General features: G+C 46.9%; 1 long non-coding RNA gene across 2 annotated transcripts in view; it reads left to right on the forward strand.

The window, feature by feature from the left end:
• The window catches only part of LOC144679520 (uncharacterized), a 227,233-nt gene extending 210,173 nt beyond the window's left edge, over positions 1 to 17,060 (forward strand). The window contains exon 6 of one of the 2 annotated variants that reach the window (XR_013576356.1): positions 15,580 to 17,060. This is a non-coding gene — a long non-coding RNA (uncharacterized LOC144679520). The remainder of the gene's footprint in view (positions 1 to 15,579) is intronic. The other variant, XR_013576357.1, reaches the window with a different exon arrangement.
• Positions 17,061 to 18,982: the final 1,922 nt, after the last annotated feature.

Below are 18,982 nucleotides of genomic sequence, written 5' to 3' on the forward strand. Positions count from 1 at the left end.
CTACTTCCAGTAAGGACTTGAGCATCTACAGAGGCATTATGTCTTCATCCAAATAAAAATGCCAATAAACATTTGTGTCTGCTTTGGGAGTCAGTTTCTAAATGTTTGTGCGTTGTCTGCAGCGTATTCTAGCAGTTGTTTTATATATATATATAATCTTAGTATTTGTGATTCATCCCACGATCTTGAGTTCTTCTAACATAGTGAGATGGGGAGTAGCGCAATGACTACTTAATTGTGGGAGAGAGATGAAGTGGATAGCTTTGGAGCTGCACTGCCCAATGTCTGCCTTTATTGAATGGGAATGGTGCAGGGAGACTTAAAAAGATGGTAAAGCTGAAGAAATGTAAGATGATAAAGTGGTAAATTGGAAGTGTTTCGCTGTTGAGATTCTTTACCTTGAATCTGAGTGATTTAAAATAATAGTGCATTTGTCATCCCTGGTTTCAAGTGATCTTTATTATATACTGTAGTGGGGAGTTTTTTTTGTCATTTTATCATTGATTAAGGAATATGTGCTATTGTCAAGTGGGCGACTGAATAAAAGCATCAGCCTCTAACTGCAGGGATGAAAACCACTGTGTCTCAAGCCCCGCTGAAAACTGACAGCTCCCAAGTATATTTCACTGATCAGAGAGACGCCTTCATCCTGATATCTGCAACAGTTGAGGTGTGAAGGGTGTGTTTGCAACTGTTAAGTGGGTGCTATGTTAAGAAGTTGCTCGGGTCTATTCACGAACACTTATTAGTCATTTCAAGATACTTGGCTAAAAATTCAATTGTTTTTGTTAACGGGCGCAACCTGCACTCTGACCCATTCAGGCACTCACGAAGCAAATTTTGTGTTGACGAGATTTCATCCTGCAACCTGGCACGGACTGCTAACTGCAGGTGATGTGACCGTGGACCTCTTGCTTTCTACCCTTCCCCCACCTGCTCTCGTTTTTCTGTAATATTGAGCTCTCGGTCTCTGCCGTAAGTCTCCGTTTTTCTCAGACAGCAGCCTGCCCAGCCTCAGGAGGGACAAGCACAACAGCACAGCCCTAATGAACAAAAACAGCCACTTGTCCTGACACGCAGCCACCAGCTGGCTTTGCAGAAACTTTAGCAGGTAGTATAGAGTCGGGTTGTGCGTGTGGTGGGCCACCGGACATGAGTGGGCTGCAGCCAGACCAGGGGACAGGATGGTTTGTGTGTCAGCACAGTGGAGGCCGAGGTTGCAGACATGTTTAGCTACAGGGGCTCAAGTGAGGATCATGATGGGGATGGCCTACAGGAGGATGCTGATGGACGTGCACACTTGAGATGCTTGATGCATTGGCAGGCTTGCCAGGCAGCCTCTTATCACTGTCCCAGAGTATAGGTGAGTCAATCTCAGCGTGGCACAGGGCATTGCGCAGAGCTTGAAGCCCCATCCTTTCTAGCATGGAAGTGATAGACAACTCCATTACAGCACTTGCAGATCTACCCATGGCGCCTGGTGGCCGATGCCTCCATTTCCAGCACGGGCAGCAGCCTCCCAAGGCCTCAGTGCTGCAGTGGAAGCTCAGACCACGGTCGTGAGATGCATGCTTGCTGCCATCGCAGCCTCAGACTGCAGCCACCACAGCTGTGGGTCCCAGTGCTGAGAAGGACACGCAAGCTCTCTCAGCAATCCGGGGGATTACTAGGATTGCTGATGTGGGTATGGCAGTGGTTCTGTGGTGGGCAAACCTGCTGTCCCCTCTCACAATGACAGCATTCGTGCGCCCGCCAGTGCCACTTTGCTGTTGCCCATCAGCCGGCCATCCCAGAATGCTGGCGCTCGTGGTAAGGTGGTGCAGTCCAAAGCGAGGGCCTTCTAGGACCAGAGCTGTTCAAAGTCATCCTGCAAAGCTAACTGGGGCCTCCCCTCCTGAAAGTCAGCAGCCTTCTGCCAGCCCTGCTGCAGCCACTGGGGTAGCAATGCATAGGAGCACTAGGACAAGTAAAGGCAATCACAAGACAGGCACTACAGGAATGCACAAGGGTGAAGAATGCGTTTATGTTTGTCTTATTGGATATGTTGTTGGATAAAAGGTATGAGATGTTTTTGTTGGTTGACTTATTCCAGGATTTAGGCTGAGAGTTGCTATGGTCGACCATCTGAGATGGATTGGGAATGGTGTAGCAATGGTGGTGAATGGATGATGCCCTAAGGGAACTGGAGTCCCAGTAAGCGCTCGTGAACTGCCTGTCAGCAGTGAAAAGGTCCTGGGTGCCGCCGCCCCCTCTTTTTTTCCTTCCACCTTCTCGCAAAATGACCTCCGTATGCCTGGTGGTAATGACTGCACCCTCCTTATAGTGAGCTTGTGACGGACACAGCAGACTGCCACACGAATGTGGAGACGCACTCTGGCAAGCATTGCAGGGGCTTCCCCCACCCCCCACCCCTAGTGATCTTGAGAATGCTAATGGTCTGCTCCACCTTGTTCCTGGTGGCAACATGGCTCTCGTCGGCCTGTCATCCTTGCGCGTTCAGATGGTGAAAGGGAGTCGTCAGCTATGTTTGCAGGGAGTATCCTAAACATTACCAGCTGGACAAGGCCCCCCCACTGCCGGGTGAGGACTATTTAAAAGCTTTATCATCTACCTTGCAGCTGAGGTATTTTTCACTCACTTCTGCGGTTGCAAAGTTTGTGGAAGTAATGAGTTATTTTTGGAGGTGTTCTGTTGACAGGGACTGTTCCTGCACCCATACAGAGAGGACAGAGGAGTTTTGTGACCTGTCCACAGGCTGTTACAGTTATGAGAACTGTCATCACAGTGGCTCTGGGTCTCCGAGTAGCCAGCATCTGGTGCTTCTTAGTGGCCCGAAGATGGTAGGAATGGCAGACTGCCTCAGGATGAACGTGTCATTGCAAATGCCAGGATAGCAGGTATTCACTGGCATATGATGCGCTATGCTTGGTCACTGCATGTTAATGGAGTGGAACACTTGTGTTTCTGGGACATTTCCCCATTGACATGTGGGGCCCACTTGTGTGTAGTCAATGGCTCCCTGTGCTGTTGGTAACCCTGTTTCCATAGCAAAGCCAGATGCCCACTCACCCTGTTTCTCCCTAGTTAGAGAGAAGACGATAAACTCCCCTCCCATGGTGTACAGGGCCTCCATCTCCTCCGGCGATGGACAACGCACTAGGATGCATTTGCAATGTCGTCCCCTTCCACCTTGAAAGATCAGGTCGCGTGGAAGTCAAGAGCAGCAGTGACCTTGATGGCCAGTTGGCAGCACTGCCTTGCCCTGGTGATCCCGTTGAAGGAAGTGGCACAGACCCGATTGCCTTCGTTGCTGAATCTGTCACCTCATTGATCCTGGGTGAATTGGAGGTATGAAGAGTGCTCCCTGAAAACCCCTGGTGGATAGGGCCTTCTGTGGGGAGCCCTTCTCCTCCTCCCTCTTCACAGAGCTTCCCCTCTCTGCACTCTCTACTTCATATCCCAGTCATGTTGCAGTCCCAGAGGAACTGTGACTATGGTTCCCCATAACGGCCTCTCTGCGGACAGATCACAAAACTCTCCTGCCCTCCCTGTATGAGTGCAGGGTCTGGAATGCACCGCCTGGAAGTGTGACGGAGGCAGGTTCAATTGAGGCTTTCAAGAGGGCATTGGATGACTATTTGAATAGAAATAATATGCAAGGGTACGGGGAAAAGGCAGGAGAACGGCACGAGGTCATGATGCCCATTCGGAGAGCTGGTGCAGACACGATGGGGCGAATGGCCTCCTTCTGCCATTCAGTAATTCTGAACACTCCCTGTCAAATCCAGCCACTCACCACAGCACCTCCAAAAATAACTCCTTGTAACTTCCACAAACTCTGCGACCACAGAAGTAAGTGAAAAATCCCTCACCGGCAAGTTAGATGGTCGGCCCATTAAATAGCACTCGTGTGAGGGGGAGGCTTCCTCGTTCAGTGTCGGTGATTAGTGCAGACGCAGCCTGGCTTTGCAGACCAGCCGTGTGACATCGCAACCCAACCAGTGCGAAAGTGTCTGCCCGCGCTCGCGCTCTGCCCAGCACGGGGCACTGCGAAGGCCGTGGCCAGAAGGGCTGTGTGCACTGGGCATTTGCTCACTTGGTTGTCCCTGTAGGGCTGGTACCAGCAGTGCTGAGGAGTCCAATTTTGTGGTCACGCTGTGCCCCCTCATTCACACTACACCAGAGAAATGCTTTTGCTACCGAGCTTTGTTCCCGCAGGAGGAGAAAATGTAGATGGATTGGAAATTTATGCGTTTTTCAGAAAACCAAATGTTATTTTTTCCCCCTGCCGCGCCCAGTTTGACGAGCTTACAACACTACCTCTGGCATTGAGAGCAGGCTCTTGTAAGCACTGGATTTCTCTGTCACATGCCTTGATAGAGAAACGGCCCACAAACACACCTCACCCTGAGGGACCGAGCATTTTTCTGCCTGGGAAAGTTGCAATGTCAGTTAAGGTTGGAAACGCAGATGTCCTGTCCTCTGGTTTGACCCAACACTTTGACTAGGCCGCAGAGGTAAATTTTGAACGGCTTACTGAGAAGACCAGCCTCTCGTTAGCAGCGCCACTCTCTTTGGCAGTTACCGTATCTCCCTTTCCTGTCGAGTTTGTAATTCCTGTGAAGCTGATATCTAAACAACCCATTTTTTATTCTATTATAAATGCAGCTGTTCCCCCTCCTGGAACCTCAGTTTATCTTTGAGGAACACAAACCCACGGAAGGGCTGATATAATTCTGCCGTGAGGGGCTGCAGGGGGCTTTTTATCTTGGGTGCAGCCTGAGGTGAATCGAACCATTTTGTGCAGTGACACTGCAAAAAGAACAAAACACCCTGTGCTGGGGCTCCACATGCATGTTCTCCAAGATCGCGAGTGGCCTGCAGCCTCTGGGCAGTGGGGATAGGACAGTTTGTGTGCCAGCTCACTGGTTGGGCAAGGCCACCCACACGTTCTGCTGCTGGAGACTCAAGTGTGGACTTTGGGGGGGTGGCATACTGGGGAGAAGGCCAATGGACGCGCGTAACCATTGGCAGGCCTGCCAGACAGCCTCCTGTCGCTTGGAGTCTGGCACCAACACCACACAAGGATCACGGCACCAGCGGGTATCCAGAGGGTGGAAAATCATGTACAGCATGCTGACAAATTTTAGATGTGTGCTGCCACTGGGAAAGGGTCCAGTATTCGTTCGTGGGATGTGGATGTCACTGGCCAGGCCAGCATTTGCTGCCCATCCCTAATTGCCCTTGAGAAGGTGGTAGTGAGCCACCGTCTTGAACCGCTGCAGTCCATGTGGTATGGGTACACCCACAGTACTGTTAGGGAGGGAGGGAGGGAGTGCCAAGATTTTGACCAAGCCACAGTGAAGGCACGATGATATAGTTTCAAGTCAGGATGGTTTGTGGCTTGGTGATGAACTTTTGTGGGTGTTGGTACTCCCATGCATCTGCTGTCCTTGTTCTTCTAGATGGTGGAGGATGTGGGTTTGGGAGGTGCTGTTGAAGGAGCCTTGGTGAGTTCCTGCAGTGCATCTTGTAGATGGTACACACTGCTGCTACTGTGCATCAGTGGTGGAGGGAGTGAGTGTTTCAGGTGGTGGATGGGCTGCTGTGTCCTGGATGGTGTTGAGCTTTGAGTGTTGTTTGAGCTCCGTTCGTCCAGAGTATTCCATCACACTCCTGACTTGTGCCTTGTAGATGGTGGACAGGCCATTATGAGAACATGATCTGGAAAAATTAGACCTTCTGATATTTTATATTTTGCCCATTTCACTTTGCTCTGTTAGATTTTGCTTTTCTTACAGAGTTGTTTAAATGTAGCCCTGCAGGAGCTAACAGTCACACTGGGCAATATACCACCAAGTGTTCCCTACCAATTCTGCTCCTCGATAGAAACAGGACATCCATCCTCAAAGGTAGAGAGGGGGTAACGTGGAAAACCCATAAAGTGTGACGAGGAACCGGGACAAATTAAGTAATACAAACATCAGGAAAAGTTTAAGGAGCCTTGAATTTCCCAAGTGTGAGCAGAAAGTTAACTTTGAAAGAAAAAACTTTTTTAAAAAAATAATTAATTCCCATTTTAGATTCCTGGCCTCGATTTTATTGCTTTGGAAAGAAGAGTCATTTATAGAGAATAAAAGCAGATCCTAGGGCAAGATGGGAAGAGTAGGCAATCATAGCACAAATGTTAAAAATCCAGGTGGGACATAGGGCAGGAGGCTTTGTGAAAACAATTCAGGCTGCCTGTGCAACTATGAAGTTACCCTGATGCACCGGAATGAGTCTCTCTTCCAGCCTTGGCCTCGAAAGGAAATAAGAGTAATAAGAGTAATCAGTCCAATTACACACATTATTCATTTGAAAATCAGCCTGTACACTGTGATATTTTTATAAAACATTTGCCCGCCTCGCTCTATTACTCACTCAAAGTTTTCATTCACCATTGCTTGTCATTTCCATATGAAAGAATTTCAGTTTGCGATACAGGTTGTGCCTTGCAGTTCTATGGGCAATGATTAAAGGGGCGCGTGTAAGGTTGTTTTGTAAGATTTTACTTGTGTTTAAGTGCCGCTTAAGAAAGCAGCCTTATTTCTATCAAGGCAATTTACTTACCTTTTTATTTACTCATTGAGGCCATTGGAGTTGAGGCCATGTTCTCCCCTCCTTCAACATCTACGCAAGGAGCACCACAATTGACCTCAAACATCCTCGGTTAGGGAGCAGGGAATTGGCCATGTCACTCACTGCTGAATACTATCTAGTAATTCCTGTTGTGCACATCTTGTGAGGATAAACTTGCCTTGCAGCTGAGCAGCCTGCCAATTCTTTGTTCTTGTTTCGATCGACAAGGGAGTCGAGGGTTATGGGGGTGCAGGCAGGAAAGTGGAATTAAGGCTGCAATCTCAGCTTTGATCTTACTGAATGGCTGAGCTGGCTCAAGGGGCCAAATCTGTTCCCACTTCTTATGACCTTATGTTCAACGCTTGCTACCCAGGCTCCACATATTAAGAGTAGCCCTTGGACGAGATGACAGAGCATAAACAGAGCCTCTGGCGCCAACCAATGAATTGAGGAGAGAAGGACATGGTACTGGCAAAGGATAAAGCATATTTATTCATTATTAGGAGGATTATAGAGTATTTTAGTGTTACTGGAGCTGATAAGTACTCCACTCCAGTGCAGTTATGATCAGTGCTTTGTGAGCATAATAAAAGTCCTAACCTTATTAGACTGAGATTCCCAAATGCTTCTGAGTAAATTGCAGTTGCATGGATGTTGGATGGCATTTTTGACTGAGTTTGAGTGGTATGCCCTCTGTGGTTGAATAGCTTACCAACACTTTCTGTGTCTGCTCATACACAAAGAATAGTCTCTTGAATGAAGTACCAGAGAGCGGTCATACTGATGAAACTATCACCCAGTATTAATCACTTCCCATGTGAGGAGTGGGTAAGGAGAGAATATTGGATGGGAACTGTTGGGATCCTTATGAGATTCTTTAACTAGAACTAACTAACTAATGCAGAAAAAATTCACAAGACTGGTTTCAGGGGTGAGGAACTTCAGTTATGAAAATAACTTCTGCAGGCTAGGAGTATTTTCCTTGGAGAAAAGAAGGCTGAGAAGAGATCTGAAAGAGGTATTCAAGATCATGGAGGATCTGAACAGAGCAGATAGGGAGAAACTGTTCCCACTCATGAAAGGATTGGGAACAAAAAGGGCACAGGTTTAAAGCAATTGGCAAAAGAAGCAAAAGCGATATGGGATAAAAGTTTTTCTCACAGCGAGTGGTTAAGGTCTGGAACGCACTGCCTGAGAGTGTGGTGGAGGCAGGTTCAATTGAACCATTCAAAAAAGGTGGTGGAGAAAGGCCCTCCTGCCCAAAGGCCAAGTTTGCCAATTATGAGCCTCTTACCATCATTGGTGGCATTTTGCCAGTGGCAGGTGGGCCCTCCGCCACGTGGGGAGACCACTTGGTGAACCTTGGCAGCCTCCCTGCAGGCTCCAGGGGGCCCACCTGTTCGGGCACTTCTGGGCTCACAGAGGAGCCCCTTGGAATCTATGATCCCACCCCCCCACCCCTCACAGCAAATCCACCACCAGCCCTCACCATCCCCTCCCACCTCGCTGGGGCCTGCCTAACTAGCCCCGTCATCCCTCAAACCCCACATAACCTGCTTGGGAGGGCGGCATACTTCCATGACATCCTCTTCTTCCAGGCGTAGTCCCAATAGTAGTCACTGCTCTTAATGGCGCTGTTGAGCTGCCAGACCTCCAATTGGCCAGCAGCCTTGGGGGGGCTGGGGGCTGGTGGCCATTGTTTAAAGTGACAGCAGCCCCGACGGCAGCCAATAGTTGCCTGGCCCACGTGAAATGCGCCCTGGGGCTCCAGCAAATGGCTGAGGTGGCGGCGCCCCTGACTTTCCTCCCCATAATCGAGACCCCCGCCATGAGCATAAAATTGTAATAATTATTACAAAACACAACTAGTATTCACATTGTTGATGTGGGCTTGTCGACTCAAACTGAGTACCCCTTCTGTGTTAGTCCCTTCCAAACCTGCCCTTCCCCTTCTCTTAAGGGTCTTTGTTTCTTGAGTGTTTGGATGCCGACTGCACCATCAGTAAACCTCTTGTGCGATGCTGAAAGCTTAGCAGCAAGATTGTACAGTACATAATGTGTATCAAACACAGGATGCATATTCTTTTGGTCCTTATGTGTCCTTTTTAAATAGGAATGGTGGCTTCATGTACACGTGCATTTGGAACTTTCATTTTACATTTTTGCTTCAGATCTCCTCTGCTGGTTAGAGAAACCCCACTGAGACACATTCCGACAAACACAGGCAGGAAAGTTGATGCCTACTCAACCACAGTACTGTTATTCTATTATTTCATGGGATATGGGTGTCACTGACTAGGTCAGCATTTATTGCCCATCCCTAATTACATTTAAGAATCAACCACTATTGGTATGGGTCTGGAGTCACGTTTAGGCCAGACCAGGTAAGGATGGCAGATTTCCTTCCCTAAAGGGCATTAGTGAACCAGATGGGTTTTTACAACAATTGCCATTGGTTTCATGGTCACGTTAGACTTTTAATTCCAGATTTTTATTGAATTCAGATTCCACTATCTGCCGTGGTGGGATTCGAACCTGGTCCCACATGGTTCCAATTATCCTGGGTCGCTGAATTTACCAGTCCAGTGACAGTACCACTACGCCATCGCAGCCTCCTCCAGTACACAACCAACAATTGTTGCCCACCTTAATTGCCTTTGGCCTGAGTGGCTTGTTAGACCGTTTCAGAGGGCAGCTAAGAGTCAGCCACAAAGCTGTGGATCTGGAGTACCCGTCCAGGTAAGGAGTAAGCTGAGGCTAACTTTCAATTCCAGATTTTATTAATTGAATTTAAATTCCACCATGAATCCATGACCCCAGAGTATTAGCATGGACTTTGGATTACTAGTCCAGTGACATTACCATTATGCCACCGACCCCTCCCCGAGGGTGAGGTAAGTGAAAAAGGAATGCTGCCTCTGAAGACACCACTTCATTTATCATAATGGAGTGCAGTATACGCAATTCAAAACTGCATCAGCAACAACCTTGCAAAGTAATGTAAATCTTTACAAATTTGATCCTTGAGACTGAGTCAAACATTATGTAAGGGAAAAACCATAGTTTCACCTGACCACAGATGCAAGACTTAAGAGGGCTTAACAGGGTCAATGCTGAGAGGCTGTTTCCTCTGGCTGGAAATCACTGTCTCAGGATAAGGGGTTGGCCATTTAAGATTGAGATGAGGAGAGATTTCCTCACTAAAGATAGTGATTCTTTGAAATTCTCTACCCCAGCGGGTCGTGGATACCCGTTGAGTATATTCAAGACAGAGGTTGATAGATTTTTGAGCATTAAGGGAGGGAGGGAGGAAAGTGGAGTGGAGGTAGGAGATTAATCACAATCATATTGAGTGGTGGAACTGACTCAAGGGGCCATTTATGGAGTCTCCCCAGTAACTGTGTTGGCACAGGCAGTGCATAATAGATAAAAACAAAAAGCTGAAAGCTACTGCGGATGCTGGAAATCCAAAACAAAACAAAAACAGAATTACCTGGAAAAACTCAGCAAGTCTGGCAGCATCGGCGGAGAAGAAATCAGTTAACGTTTCGAGCCTTTATGGCCCTTCGGCAGAACTGCAGCATAGTTTCAGCAAGGGAGAAATATAAATTGGTTTAAGGTGGGTGGGGGGGGGGAAGAGACACATTGAGGGTGTGGTGTGAGCAGATAATCAAAGGATGTCACAGACAAAAGGGTCAAAGAGGTGTTGAAGGTGGTGGTCTTTGTCTGAGAAAAGTGCTAATTAAGAATGGAAAACAGGATATTCAAAGTACAGCTCTAGTGGGGGTGGGGTGGAAAGACTAAAGGTTTTAGTTTTAGATTTAAAAATAATGGAAATAGGTGGGGAAAGAAGAATCTATATAAATTATTGAAAAAAAAGCGGGTGGGGGGGGAAAAGAAACGGGGTGGGGATGGGGGGAGGGGGAGTTTAAGATCTAAAGTTGTTGAATTCAATATTCAGCCCAGAGGGCTGTAAAGTGCCTAGTCGGAAGATGAGGTGCTGTTCCTCCAGTTTGCGTTGGGCTTCACTGGAACAATGCAGCAAGCCAAGGACAGACATGTTGGCAAGAGAACAGGGTGGAGTGTTAAAATGGCAAGCGACAGGGAGGTTTGGGTCTTTCTTGCGGACAGACCGCAGGTGTTCCGCAAAACGGTCGCCCAGTTTGCGTTTGGTCTCTCCAATGTAGAGGAGGCCGCATTGGGAGCAACGAATGCAGTAGACTAAGTTAGGGGAAGTGCAAGTGAAATGCTGCTTCACTTGAAAGGAGTGTTTGGGCCCTTGGACGGTGAGGAGAGAGGAAGTGAAGGGGCAGGTGTTGCATCTTCTGCGTGGGCATGGGGAGGTGCCATAAGTGGGGGTTGAGGAGTAGGGGGTGATGGAGGAGTGGACCAGGGTGTCCCGGAGGGAACGATCCCTACGGAATGCCGTCAAGGGGGGTGAAGGGAAGATGTGTTTGGTGGTGGCATCATGCTGGAGTTGGCGGAAATGGCGGAGGATGATCCTTTGAATGCAGAGGCTGGTGGGGTGATAAGTGAGGACAAGGGGGACCCTTGAACCATACTTCTTCCAAGAGGGCATTTTTTTGAAGATAATAGAGTCTTACAGGTCATGTTTTGTCTCTCTTTCATGTTGTGTTAGCTGATCTCATCTGGGCTAGCAGTCAAGAAAATCTTATAGTACAAAGAAGATTACCGGACAGAGTTCCTGCTCCTGATTGATACCAAGTTACTTGGAAAGCATCTGGATGTTGGATGAAGATCAGCTTGGTTGTTAACATTGATTATATGAGTATTTTTTTTATTCGTTCATGGGATGTGGGCATTGCTGGCTAGCCAAGCATTTATTGCCCATCCCTAACTGCCCTTGAGAAGTTGGTGATGAACTGCCTTCCTGAATCACTACAGTCCATGTGGTGTACTGCTGTTAGGGAGGGAATTCCAGGATTTTGACCCAATGACAGTGAAGGAACGGCGATATAGTTCCAAGTCAGGGTGGTGAGTGTTTTAAGGTGAACTTCCAGGCATCTGTTGCCCTTGTCCTTCTAAATGGTAATGGTTGCGGGTTTGGAAGGTGTTGTCTAAGGAGTCTTGGTGAGTTCCTGCAGTGCATGTTGTAGATGGTACACACTGCCACTCTGCATCGATGGTGGAGGGAGTGAATGTTTGTGGATGGGGTGCCAATCAAGTGGGCTGTTTTGTCCTGGATGGTGTCAAGCTTCTTGAGTGTTGTTGAGTGGCGCTGCACTCATCCAGGCAAGTGGAGAGTATTCCATCACACTTCTGTCTTGTGCCTTGTAGATGATGGACAGGCTTTAGGGAGTCAGGAGGTGAGTTACTCACTGCAGGATTCCTAGCCTCAGACTTGCTCTTGTAGCCACAGTATTTATATGGCTAGTCCATTTCGTTTCTGGTCAATCATAACCCCCAGGATAATGGGGGTTTCAGTGATGGTAATACCATTGAATGTCAAGGGGTGCTGGGTAGATTCTCTCATTGTAGATGGTCATTGCCTAGCACGTGTGAAGGTAGCCGCCAATCTACACACAGCAAACTCCTGCAAACAGTATTATGATATTGGCCAGATCATCGTTTCGGTGATATTGATTGAGGGATAAATATTGGCCAGGACACTGGGGAGAATGTTGTTGTTGCTCTTTGAAAGCGTCGTGGGTCCTATCAGATTCATCTGAAAGGGCCGATGGAGGCCTCTATTCAGCGTTCATGGGGGAAACGGCGCACCTGACAGTGCTGCACTCCTTCAGCACTGCTCTGCAGGTTCAGCCAAGATCAAATGTGTGGAGTGGGACTTGAACTTCTGATGTGGTGGTGTGAATGCTGCCACTGAGCCACAGCTGAATTGAGGTCAGTACACTGTCAGCTTTGAAAGCAGACACGTTGGGAGTCACCTGCAATGTAAAGGGAAATCAGAAAGGTTTCAGCACCATTCGTTCCCCAGTGTATTTTGCCTAGCGTGGAAAGCAATCCATGCACTTTTTCCAAAATCTCCTTTTCGTATGTATAAATGTGAAATCTGACTGCTCATTCACCTCCGGGAACTGCTGCTGCAGCAGTCCCACAAGTAGAACTCAGGAAATCAGGTTTAATCATGCCACTTAGATAAAAGCAAAAAACTGCAGATGCTGGAAATCCAAAACAAAAACAAAAATACCTGGAAAAACTCAGCAGGTCTGGCAGCATCTGCGGAGAGGAACCCAGTTAACGTTTCGAGTTCGAATGACTCTTCAACAGAACTAAGGAAAAATAGAAGAGAGGTGAAATATAAGCTGGTTTAAGGGTGGGGTGGGACAAATAGAGCTGGATAGAGGGTCAGTGATAGCTGGATATAACCAAAAGATGTCATAGACAAAAGGACAAAGAGGTGTTGAAGGTGGTGATATTATCTAAGGAATGTGCTAATTAAGGGTAGAAAGCAGGATAAGCAAGGTACAGATAGCCCTAGTGGGGGTGGGGTGGGGTGAAGGAATCAAAAAAGGCTAAAAGGTAGAGATAAAACAATGGATGGCAATACATTTAAAAATAATGGAAATAGACGGGAAAAAAATCTATATAAATTATTGGAAAAAAAAGGAGGGGGGATCCTTCCACAGCTTCCAACCTGATAGTCTCCCAACCTCGGAGGGCCCGCTTCTACCTCCGACCCAAAATCCACAAACAGGACTGTCCCGGCAGACCGATCATGTCAGCCTGTTCCTGCCCCACAGAACTCATTTCTCGCTATCTTGACTCCATTCTCTCTCCCCTTGTCCAGTCTCTTCCCACCTACATCCGTGATTCCTCTGACACCCTACATCATATCAACAATTTCCAGTTCACTGGCCCCAACTGCCTCCTCTTCACCATGGACATCCAATTCCTCTACACCTCCATCCCCCACCGGGATGAACTGATGGCTCTCCGCTTCTTCCTCGAACAGAGGCCCGAACCATCCACCACTACTCTCCTCCGTCTGGCTGAACTTTTTCTCACACTGAACAATTTCTCCTTAAACTCCTCTCACTTCCTCCAAATAAAAGGTGTGGCTATGGGTACCCGCATGGGCCCCAGCTATGCCTGTCTCTTTATGGGGTATGTGGAACATTCCTTGTTCCAGTCCTACTCCGGCCCCCTCCCACAACTCTTTCTCCGGTACATCGATGACTGCTTCGGTGCTGCTTCATGCTCTCGTCTGGACCTGGAAAAATTTATTAATTTTGCTTCCAATTTCCACCCCTCCATCATTTTCACATGGTCTATCTCTGACACTTCACTTCCCTTCCTTGACCTCTCTGTCTCAATGTCTGGTGATAGACTGTCCACCAATATCCATTACAAGCCTACCGACTCCCACAGCTACCTCGACTACAGCTCCTCACACCCTGCTTCCTGTAAGGACTCCATCCCATTCTCTCAGTTCCTTCGCCTCCGTCGCATCTGTTCTGATTATGCCACTTTCAAAAACAGTTCCTCTGACATGTCTTCCTTCTTCCTTAACCCAGGTTTTCCACCCACGGTGGTTGACAGGGCCCTCAACCATGTCCGGCCCATCTCCCGCGCATCCACCCTCACGCCTTCTCCTCCTTCCCAGAAACATGATAGGGTCCCCCTTGTCCTCACTTATCACCCCACCAGCCTCCACATTCAAAGGATAATCCTCCGCCATTTCCGCCAACTCCAGCATGATGCCACCACCAAACAAATCTTCCCTTCACCCCCCCTGGCGGCATTCCTCAGGGATCGTTCCCTCCGGAACACCCTGGTCCACTCCTCTATCACCCCCTACACCTCAACCCCCTCCCATGGCACCTTCCCATGCAACCGCAGAAGGTGCAACACCTGCCCCTTTACTTCCCCTCTCCTCACCGTCCAAGGGCCCAAACACTCCTTTCAAGTGTAGCAGCATTTCACTTGCACTTCCCTCAATTTAGTCTATTGCATTCGCTGCTCCCAATGCGGTTTCCTCTACATTGGAGAGACCAAACGCAGACTGGGTGACCGCTTTGCAGAACACCTTCGGTCTGTCTGCAAGCATTACCCAGACCTCCCTGTTGCTTGCCATTTCAGCACTCCACCCTGCTCTCATGCCCACATGTCCGTCCTTGGCCTGCTGCATTGTTCCAGTGAAGCTCAACGCAAACTGGAGGAACAGCACCTCATCTTCCGACTAGGCACTTTACAGCCTTCCGGACTGAATATTGAGTTCAACAATTTTAGATCATGAACTCTCTCCTCCATCCCCACCCCGTTTCCAATTCCCCCCCCTTTTTTTCCAATAATTTATATGGATTTTTCTTTTTCCACCTATTTCCATTATTTTTAAATGTATCTCCATCCATTGTTTTATCTCTACCTTTTAGCCTATTTCGATCTCTTCCCTTCACCCACCCCACCCCCACTAGGGCTATCTGTACCTTGCTTGTCCTGCTTTCTACCCTTAGTTAGCACATTCCTTAGATGATATCACCACCTTCAACACCTCTTTGTCCTTTTGTCTGTGACATCTTTTGGTTATCACCACCTATCACTGACCCTCTATCCCGCTCTAATTGTAAACCCCCCCTTAAACCAGCTTATATTTCACCTCTTCTATTTTTACTTAGTTCTGTTGAAGGGTCATTCGGACTCGAAACGTTAACTGTGTTCCTCTCCGCAGATGCTGCCAGACCTGCTGAGTTTTTCCAGGTATTTTTGTTTTTGTTTTAATCATGCCACTTATTGGATTGCATGATGTATTGCACTGGGATTTCTTCTCATTTAAGTGATCTCTCTGTCTTCCAAATTCAACTAAATACCCACTTCTCAGAGAAGATTCAGTGAATCCTTTTGTCAGCAGAAATCCTTTGACTTGTTAAAAGCTGGAATGTTAATGTTTAGTACATCACATAAACGTGGTCAAAAAAGGGAAGGCACAGTTTTGGACTTTGTAGTAATTGGACCCTTCTTTTCTGATTGTTTTTTAAGGCTGTTCCTGAATGCATCGATGCCTTTGGTCTAAGGAAGAGACTGGTGAGCATTATGTGGTGATGTTACGGTCACTTGGCAAACTGCACAATGTGCTACTGCTGTCATCGGCTGCAGGTTGAGAAACTGCTTCAAGGTGCCCTGTCCTGATGGAGATGCAAGATCCAAGGTCCTTTCCTACACTGATGGGACAGTTGGAAGTTTTTTTTAATCTTCTTCCCTACCCATGCCGTGTAGCAGACTATGCACAAGAGGATGGAGAAAACAACCTAATTGCCAGGTCTCTGCTGTTGCTGCTCTGTATTCGCTGCTCAGGGGTATGTGAAACTACGCCTGGCTGTCTCACCCAAGAATTTATCTTTCCTTTCTTCTTCCCTGTGAATAAAGAGTCTGGTCTGAATCTGATACCTCTCCTTGATGACTGACAACATGCCGTGAAGGAAATCTTGAGCAAGAACCTGTTTCTTTAAGATCCATTAAGCTACCAAAGCGATGTGCCAATGCACAATCTTAAGTGTGTGTGTATTTGTGTCTGATGTATTTTATACAATGCATGAACATGTCCCAATTTAGATAGAAAATAAAATCACTGTTAAGCACTGTTTACTTCAGTAAAACAGATCGTCAGAGAACGAACAAAAGTAGAGTTTTGCATCTTGTGTTTTCAATTCATTGCGACAATGATGAACTCACAGATAATTGGAAGATTATTGGTTATTGGCAGATGTTCATTTTTACTATGTCAGTTACATATATGTTATTACTGAATGACATTTTTACTATAAAACTTCCGTGTCATAATGCTGTGCCATTGCTTTTGCCTGCAGTTACATAATGTGACTGTTCGCTTGCTCGTATCGACACATACAGGGCAATTTTATAGTTAAAATTAATAAAGTATTTCCTTAAGTTACTACTTTGAAGATCTGTGCTTATGAGGGGCTCAGTGAATGATGAAACCTGCTGGTTGCCCAGTACGATTCCTCCAAGTCCATCATTGCCCTCAACAATCATCGTGACCAATGTTGTGAGACATAGAAGACATAAGAGACATACAAGACAAAACACAGCACAGAAGGAGGCCATTTGGCCCGGCCTGCTTTTGCTAGATCTTTGCTGGAGCTATTTTAATAATTCCATTTCCCTGAACCTTCCCCCATAATACTGTTAATGAACAAAATTCCCTGCAAGTATTGATCCAACTCCCTTTAGAAAGTTATTCATGAATCTGTTTCCACCAATGTTTCAGGCAGTGCATTCAGATCACAACAACTCACTATGAGGGGGAAAAAAAATGTTCTTCCTGTCTCCAATCACCTTAAATCTGAGTCTTCCGGTTACTATTTCGTCAGCCAGTGGAAACAGCCCTTATTTACTCTGTCAAAGTGCTTCAGGATTTTGTACACCTCTATCAGATCTCCTCTTAACCCTCTAAGGAGAACCATTCCAATCTCCAGTCTCTCTACATAACTGAGCTCCCTCACCCCTCCTCCTGTTCTAATAAATCACTTCTGCTTGGTTATGGTTGTGTCTGGCCGCAATTATCTTACATCATCTAATTTTCAAAAAAGTTGATCAAACTGGAGAGTTCAAAATTAGAATTGCTGCAGCTGCTACCCAGTCTCAGAGAGTCCAGTATGTGTATTTGTAGCCGTAAATGGCTCGGTGTTTGGCTTGGCCTGTTAGGATTGATTTTTAAACATATCAATTCCACCCCCCGCAGCCCCCCAGTTCCCATGATGCCATGAGGCCGCAATGGCTTACAGGTAAGTGATTGGAGGTGAGGGGATCATTGGGCTCAAGGGCACAATGGGTGGTAGGCGAGATACCGGCAGTGACCTGCCCGTCCTGGAAGTCGGGTGCTCAGGAGCGGCAGCGATTGGGATGGCGCTTTACGAACAAGGAACTTAACTTCTAATTGAAGATGATCTTTGGGGTTGGTTTCTCTGGAATGCAGCCAGTGTTGCAGTGGGCACCTGAAGCAGGTATCAAGCCCCTTAACTGCAAACACTAAGGGCTTAAAGGCTACTTGAGACTTGGGTAAGAGGTGCCTTTTGGCTATCATTACCCATTTTGGTAGGCGCACACATTTAGTGAAGGTTCCAGTTGGAAATGGGTGCACTTCCCGCCTGCCATTTTGGACACTTGGGAGGTCCCGCAGTGCCTGAAAAACACATGCTACACCTCCCAATTTCAAGGCCTTTGTTACCTGTGAGTGTTCCAGCTCACTCGGGGAGTACAGTGGCAATGATCACTTTAACATGTTGTAGTCTGGAGCTACGGATAGTGACAGCAGGGGCTCCAACTTTCTTTCCATCACGTGGCTGACCGGGAATCTCTCCTGCTGGTACCCCCTGCCATTAGCATGTGTGTGGGAAGGATTTAGAGGTTGATACTCAATCTTTTTGGCTACATTATGGATGCACCTTGCTTGATCAACAAGTCCTGGGGTGGGACGTGAACCCAGCACTTTTGAGTCAGAGATGGGGGGGGCACTACCCATTGCATCACAAGATCTCCCCTAGGAGGTTTCATTATGACTCTACCAACCTTACTGACAGTTTGCTAATCTCAGTTGAAGTCTACTAACTTCAGCACAACTATACTAACCTCAGTGATGGTGTATTAACTTTCAGTATAACAATACTAACCTTATTGACAATCTATTAACTTTCAGTATAACTCTCTCTGTCAACCTCAGAGGCGGTCTTCATGGTAACTCCAGCAACCTCTGTGCCAACGTCAGTAAGGCTACCACTTTCCACAAGACTGGGCCAACCTCAGCCACTGTTTATTAAGTTCAGTGACACTCTTATCAACCTCACCAATAAAAAGCAAATCAGTGGGACAAGGTAAACGACATAGAACAGGGAGAATAATTGTAAGCGCGCACAATATGGATACATTTTTAATTCGGCACCTCTACGTCTTGGCAGAATTGTTGCTCAGCAGCAGTAACAGATTTTACATTAAAATAAGTGAAGCAAAAACAAATCTATATTTTCAATCCTGCAATGAAATTTTTATATGGGGAAAAACACTTATGACAGAGAGGGAGTAGGCTCATAAGCATAAAGGTTGAGAGCCCCTCGCCTATATGGCTATCTGTGTTTGTTCCTCCCCTCTAAAACATCATAACAAGATTAGTTTAATTTCCTGTAGTTCCAACCCTTTCCTCCACTGATACCACACTGTTTCTTGAAGATGTTCACTCTTACTAATATACCAGCACCAGCAGTTGGTGACATGTTATGAGTAAATGATTTCAAGAGGTGGCTGGGGTTTTACATGGTTTTCTCTTTTAATCAGTTACAAATCATTAACGTATGATACTTGTTCTAATCTGACACACGTGTGTGTATGTGTGTGTGTGTGTGTGTATTTGAGTGAGTGAGTTTGCATG

The sequence above is a fragment of the Cetorhinus maximus genome, chromosome 4 (genome assembly GCF_964194155.1).
Source record: "Cetorhinus maximus chromosome 4, sCetMax3.hap1.1, whole genome shotgun sequence".
NCBI classification, from domain to species: Eukaryota; Metazoa; Chordata; class Chondrichthyes; order Lamniformes; family Cetorhinidae; genus Cetorhinus; species Cetorhinus maximus.